The sequence below is a fragment of the Ranitomeya variabilis genome, chromosome 1 (genome assembly GCF_051348905.1).
Source record: "Ranitomeya variabilis isolate aRanVar5 chromosome 1, aRanVar5.hap1, whole genome shotgun sequence".
Taxonomy (NCBI): domain Eukaryota; kingdom Metazoa; phylum Chordata; class Amphibia; order Anura; family Dendrobatidae; genus Ranitomeya; species Ranitomeya variabilis.
In genome coordinates this window covers 376,456,732-376,464,268 of record NC_135232.1, presented here as the reverse complement: position 1 = coordinate 376,464,268, position 7,537 = coordinate 376,456,732, and the positions used below count along the sequence as shown (strand labels likewise).

At 42.9% G+C, this 7,537-nt stretch overlaps 1 long non-coding RNA gene across 1 annotated transcript; it reads right to left on the bottom strand.

Annotated features, from left to right (window-relative positions):
- Nucleotides 1-442: 442 nt before the first annotated feature.
- Nucleotides 443-1,362, bottom strand: LOC143794034 (uncharacterized). The gene is made up of 3 exons (XR_013220393.1): nucleotides 1,303-1,362; nucleotides 1,154-1,222; nucleotides 443-951 (listed from the first exon to the last, which is right to left on the bottom strand). It is a non-coding gene; the product is annotated as an uncharacterized LOC143794034 (long non-coding RNA).
- Nucleotides 1,363-7,537: the final 6,175 nt, after the last annotated feature.

Below are 7,537 nucleotides of genomic sequence, written 5' to 3'. Positions count from 1 at the left end.
GATATGTGTATTCATATGGCTAATGGCAGTATCCAGTCGGTCACCCATCGCCTTGAGTCCATCATGAAAAACCAAGCTCAAGTGCAAACACTCGGGCATGAGTGACCTGTCCGAGGCCCTCTGCCATTGCCGGGAAGAGCCCCCAAAAAAAGGGGCAGAGGCAGAAGACTGGGAAAGGGAAACACCTGATGGACCAGCTTCCTCGTCTCCAGTTTGTGTAGCAGGCCCACTTGCTGCAGCGCTGCTGGATGGCTGGGAAGGGTCCGTGGCTGTCTGATGAAGGACCGCTCCAGAATCAGGGTCAAGAGTGCTGCTCCATGTGCTGTGAAAAAAGAAGAAAAAAAATTAATCCCAAACATTTAGAAAACGCCAACTCCTGTGGAATAGAAACATACAGATTATGGCAATAGAACATAACCTAATACAACAAAAAAATACTTACGTTCTCTGGGCAAGGACTGGTCTCAAAAATGCCAGAATGCGGTGGTATTTATATTTTTGGATCCTTGCTCGAGAACCACTAGGAACCCGGCTCTCTTGACATAGGTCCTTGTTGAAGCAATCCTTCATCGAATGCCAACGTGTTTTCACTTTGAGCAGTGTTGAAAAAAAAATAAAAATGGTTAGACAATGGACTTTTGGCCGTGATCACACAACTGTGTGTGATGAGAGAAACTCCTGAGAGCTTCTCTCATCACACACAGTTGTGTGATCACGGCCAAGGTCACTGCTGCATCACACTGCATTACAATACTTACAAAATGCATTTCGGACCCGAGTCGGGGCATTGTCCCAGCCATCCCACATCGCTTTGGCGACCTCATTCCATAGCCGCCGGATCATCACGTTGTCCGAGTGCTTTGGAACCCGGGTGTCCCACAACAGGACTCGATCATGGACCAGGGAGATAAGGAAGTAATTTTCAATGAGGTCCTCATCCCATTCTGGAACCTAAAAAATAAATAAAGACATTAATGTTGGATACATTAACATAAGGAAAAGAAAGAAAACAGAGACAGAAAACTGGCATGAATATTGAAAGTCAAGAAACAAAAGGAGTCAAGAAGAAAAAGGGAAAGAAAGAGGAAAGTAAAGAAATGAACCTCCAATAGTAAAGTGAGGATACAATAAACAGTCAGCCACGTATACGTACACGCCGCCTTGCCACCCGACCGTGACCATGCTGCTCCTGCTCAGCCTCTGCCGCAGTGGAAGAAGTGCTCTAAAAAAAGGAAAAAAAAAATTGTCATATGTGTAGATGTGACAGTGAGTACTTACCAATCTGAGGAGGTGAGTACTCACTTCACTGACATGGCTTCTGCAGGCCCAGGGCGTTGCTCCTCAGAAGAAGAAGATGACATTCTGATGCATGCAGAAAGAAAGAAATGGCAGAAATTAGGACATATAGAGACAGAAAATAGAAAATAAAGACATTGGCTAGGATATACCGTATTTTACGCTTTGTAAGACGCACTTTATTTCCCCCAAATTTGGGGGGGGAAATGTGGGTGTGTCTAACAAAGCAGATATACCGCTTACCATTACAGGCTAGGATGAGGGGGTGTCCGCCGCCGCTACCGCCCGCCGCCGCTGTCGTCCGCCGCCGCTGCCGGGGTTGTCCGCTGCTGCACCGGGTGATGCTGGAGGCTCCGGTGCTGCAGGGGGCTCTGGCGACATTTTGTGAAAGACCAGAGCCCCCCGGCAGTTCGTCCATGCGTTCCAGTATGACTAATTCCGGGAAAATGGCCGCCGGAATCTCGGGAGATGAGATTTCAGCGCTGAGATCTCATCTCTCGAGATTCCGGCGGCCATTTTCCCGGAGTTAGTTCCAGTATGACTGACTCCGGGAAAATGGCTGCCGGAATCTCGGGAGATGAGATTTCAGCGCTGAGATCTCATCTCTCGAGATTCCGGCGGCCATTTTCCCGGAGTCAGTCATACAGGAACGCATGGACGAACTGCCGGGGGCTCTGGCCTTTCACAAAATGTTGCCAGAGCCCCCCGCAGCACCGGAGACAGCCCTGCAGCATCGGAGACAGCCCTGCAGCACAGGAGCCCCCTGCAGACCCCTCATCCCAGCTTGCAGCACAGGAGCCCCCCTGCAGACCCCTCATCCCAGCCTGCAGCACAGGAGCCCCCCTGCAGCACAGGAGCCCCCTGCAGACCCCCTCATCCCAGCCTGAAGCAATGCTCCACTCCTGCCTCCAGCAACGACCCTGGGACCCTGATCCACCACAGCCACAACCCCTGGTAAGTAATAAGACGCATGGATTATAAGACGCCCCACCAATTTATTAAAAAAATTTCCTATTTTTCTCCTCAAAATTTGGGGTGCGTCTTATAATCCGGAGCGTCTTACAAAGCGAAAAATACGGTACTCACATTGTTCAGAGTGTAGATTCCTTCCTGTGTCTGGTCTGCTGCGTCTGCTCTTGTTCCCAGTCTGCTGAGTAGTGACCTGCAAATGTCCACTCCCTCCCTTTATCAGTTTGTATGTAGGGGGTGGCTAATCAGTGTCTAGACATGTTTTCCTGTGGTGCAATTTCTAAGCAGCAAATTGACGCCTCTAAAATTACTACATGTAGCGTTTACGGCGCCAAACCGCAGACGACGAAACGACGCATTCGTCGTCAAACGCGGCAAAACACAACCGATTGCAGACACATGCGTCCCTAATATTAAATATAGGAATACATGACGCATGCGGATAATTGGGGAAGAAATGCTGCGTACACAACCGCAAATGTGAAACTAGCCTTAGGCTATGTGCACACATTGGGGATTTACTGCGGATCCGCAGCATTTTTTTCCACACAGAAACGCTGCAGATCCGCAACGTGATTTACAGTACAATGTAAATCAATAGTAAAAAAAAAGCTGTGCTAATGGTGCGAAAATTCCGCATGGAAAAAGCAGTGGATTGAAAGAAGGAGCATGTCACTTCTTTTGTGCGGATCTGCAGCGTTTCTGCACCCTTCCATTATAGAAATCCGCAGGGCTAAAAAACGCATGAAATCCACACAAAATCCACATAAAATCTGCAACAAAAACGCACAAAATCCGCAAGAAAAATGCATCAAATCAGCACCTGCGTTTTCTGCCAAGAGATGCAGATTTTGTACAGAAAATTCTACACCCAAATCTGCAACATGTGCACATAGCCTTAGAATCAGTGGGATCCGTTGAAGCGTTCTAGATTTATTATCTCATAAATTGACAGTGGTCAGAATTGTAAAATTTGGCTTGGTCATCAACCCCTTCACCCTTAGAGCTTTTTTCGGTTTTGGCATTTTCGTTTTTTGCTCCCCTCCTTCCCAGAGCCATAACTTTTTTATTTTTCTGTTAATATGGCCGTGTGAGGGCTTGTTTTTTGTGGGGCGAGTTGTACTTTTGAACAACACCATTGGTTTTACCATGTCTTGTACTAGAAAACAGGAACAAAATTCCAAGTGCGGTGAAATAGCAAAAAAAGTGCAATCCCACACTTGTTATTTGTCTGGCTTTATCTGACCTGCCATTTTGATTCTGCAGGTCATTACAAGTTCATAGACACCAAACATGTCTAGGTTCTTTTTTATCCAAGTGGTGAAAAAAATTCCAAACTTTGTTAAAAAAAAAAAAAAACTGCGCCATTTTCTGATACCCGTAGCGTCTCCATTTTTTGTGATCTCGGGTTGGGTCAGGGCTTATTTTTTGCGTGCCGAGCTGACGTTTCTAATTATATCATTTTGGTGCAGATACAATCTTTTGATCGCCCGTTATTGCATTTTTTTGCAATGTTGCAGCAACCAAAAAAGTGTAATTTTACCTGGGAAAATATTCTGAAAAGTTCCCAGGCTCGAGTTCATATGAGTTCATCCAGCAGAGGGCGCATCACCGCAACTCGAGGTAACTACAGTACATTCCCCTGCATTCCATTCATTCACCAAGTTTTACAGACAGGAGCACAGCTGCATTAGCACAGCTCCTGGGTGTAAAATGATTTAACCCCTTCAGATGGATTTACAGCGTGGGACAAGACTGAACGACGGAAGGTATGGAATATTGTTGTTTGTTTTGTTTAACTTTATTTCAGGTGACAAGGGTCTTCAGGTGGATTAAGAGTATAATAAAATCTTAAAACAACATGTGTCTTTATTTCATTAAAATACTTTTTAATAATGTGTGTGTGTTTTATTAACCATTTCGTACTATTGGATTAATAATGGATAGGTGTCATAATTGACTCCTCTCCATTATTAACCTGGCTTAATGTCACCTTACAATAGCAAGGCGACATTAACCCTTCATTATCCCATATCCCACCGCTACACAGGAGTGGGAAGAGAGAGGCTAAGTGCCAGAATAGGCGCATCTTACAGATGTGCCTTTTCTGGGGTGGCTGGGGGCAGATGTTTTTAGACAGTGGGGGTCCTATAATCATGGTCCCTCTCTAGGCTATTAATATCTGCCCTCAGTCACTGGCTTTCCCACTCTGGCGGAGAAAATTGCGCGGGAGCCCACGCCAGTTTTTTCCGCGATTTAACCCTTTAATTTAATAGCTAGAGCCCCCAAATTTGACACCAAGACAATTCTTACATTAGTAAAGAAGAAAATGTAATAAAAGAAGGGATATGAGATGGTTTACTGTATGTAAACCATGTCTCATATCATGTCGGGTTTGTGAAGAAGAGAGGAAAAGCCGGCAATTGAATTACCGGCTTTTCTGCTATCTAGCGCTGAATTAAATATAAATATATATATATATATATATATATATGTGTCTCACTGACATATATATATATATATATATATATATATATATATATATACCTATTCTATGTGTACACATTTATTCTACCTATTCTATTCTATTCTGTCAGTGTGATTTTACTGTACACCGCACTGAATTGCCGGCTTTTCTAGAGAACACGGCTGCGTATTTCTCCCAAGTCACAGCATGGTCCGTGTGTAATCCGTAATTTTCTCGCCCCCATAGACTTTCATTGGCATATTTTTTGTGCAATACACTGACAAACGCAGCATGCTGCAATTTTCTACAGCCGTACAAGACCGTATAATACGGATGCGTAATATACGGCAGATAGGAGCTGTGCCATAGAGAATCTTTGTACCGTATGCAATCCATATTTTCTGCGCCTCTCATACGTCCGTAAAACACGCCAGTGTGACGCCGGCCTAAGTCTAGTCTCAAATTTATCCTGTGCTCAATGCTGAGGATATGAGTTCCCTTAATGGAACCATTCACTACAATGAGTCACCCCGCACTCTATATGGCCTCTGTTGGCTCAGTCTGCTATAAATCTACCAGTTTCCTGAATGCTATAGGCTGCCGTCACACTAGCAGTATTTGGTCAGTATTTTACATCAGTATTTGTAAGCCAAAACCAGGAGTGGAACAATCAGAGGAAAAGTATCATAGAAACATATGCACCACTTCTGTATTTATCACCCACGCCTGGTTTTGGCTTACAAATACTGATGTAAAATACTGACCAAACACTGCTAGTGTGACGGCAGCCATACTCTGTATAATCTCACCTCAAACATTGATTGTCAGCTTTCTGCCTATGCACAGTGTACACACAAAACTACCAATCAGGGGTGTGGGCAGGGTTATACAGAGTTACAAATTCAGAGATCTAGTAGAACTGCAGATAAAACAGTGATTTTATCAAGACTGCAGCACCAAATAAGTGATACATCATTGGAATCAGGGTCTCTGTCCTTACATTATGCTGCTCTCAGATTACATGGCACAAACCTGGTAACAGATTCCCTTTTCATGAAAAATTCCAAAATATCAATCTAACCATTATTCATCCGTTTAGCATCTGGACTCTTTGTACCCCAGCAGTCCTACAGTGAAGGCTTCATGTTCACTGTTCAGATGACTGCTGCAGACAATCACTAGCATAAGTGGACGTCATATTCTCTACATAGGAGAGGTCATGTGTACATTCTGTACTGTTCTACAACCTGGAATACAGATGCAAACACATTTTCACTTCCAGGCTGATCCTGACGGTGGATGAAGACATTAATGGTTACTTATATAAGCCTTGGCTTGGTTTTCTCATGAACTGTCATAAATAAGAGCATTCATATTCTATGACCTTACAGAAAAACAACATGGTCCTAGTTATTTTCAGCAAATTTTTCAGCTCTTGTCAACAAACCGTATCTAAATACTGATGGTTTCCAACACTATATTTGTAGTGCCTTGTGGTCAAACGAATATTTGCACACTTAACCAAGCAACCAGTAGAGAAAATGCGTTAGCACACAATGTTCACACTCCCATGGATTTTCAATTAATGGCTGATCTTATTCCATGGAAATTTGTGTAAATATTAGGGCAGATGTACTAAGTTTGTAAATTTATATTGATATATATCTTAAAATGAAGCAAAAGGCCGTGACTTGTGAGTGATGATGAAATTGGCACAGTCATAGACACTTTTGCCTAATTTGACACCCTCTGGTGTATGGTAAGTCTTGCCTCCTTTTCATGTAAACCATAACCTCTTCCCAAAACCACATCCCTCTACATAGGCTGCAAATAGTGTTTCAAAAATGTATAAAAAGTTAGTCTAAGGCCGGAGTCACACTAGCGTATAATACGCATACGGATGAGTGCTATGTGATAAAAAAATCGCATAGCACTCGGACCAGTGTTAATCTATGGGGCAGCGCACGTCACTGTTTTTTTTCTCGGGTGTATTCCATGTGCGAGTGAAATCGCAGCATGCTTCGATTTTACGCGTATATCGGCCGAGTCTCACCAATGCAAGTCTATGGGTGCGAGAAAAAAATCGGACACCACACGGACCATCAGTGTGACTTGTAAGAAATACGCACACATTTTCCTCATTTCAGTCCATTGAGCCATTAAATTCATTGGGGAAAAGCAGTGAGAAATGTAAAGCCATACGCATGTCATACAGATGTAATACGGATACCTAGATACGAGGAAATCGCATCATTGCATTGCAAACAGATTACACAAGGATGACCATACGGAGAACATTTGTGCGACTCTCGGCTGAGATAATTCGACTGACTTTTCATACGTTAAGTGTGACTCCGGCCTAAAATGCATTTTATACCAAAGCCAAGGTACACAATAGTAAACGTGCCCCACTTTTTATAGCTTTCTTGAATGTTGCAAAGGCGATCCTGCTACTTAGAAAATGTTAACACATGTAATAATTGCTAAGCGAGCATGCTAAAATATTTATAGGCTGACAAATACCACCTACAAAGAGGAGAAAAATAACGTTTCAGCATTGACTTATTTTTTAGTTCTCATATTGTTTTTGATATTTAAAGAGGCTCTTTCACCAGACTTTATATTACAGATAGTATGTTAATACAGAAGGATTCCCATCGCACACATTTATGGAATATCTATAGTTGCTACATATATATACATATTTTATACAGTTGCAATCAAATGTATTAAATCCCTTTAGCAACTTAGATTTAATAGGAAAATTTACAAACTATTTGCTGTTTGCAAGAAACCAATGAAACA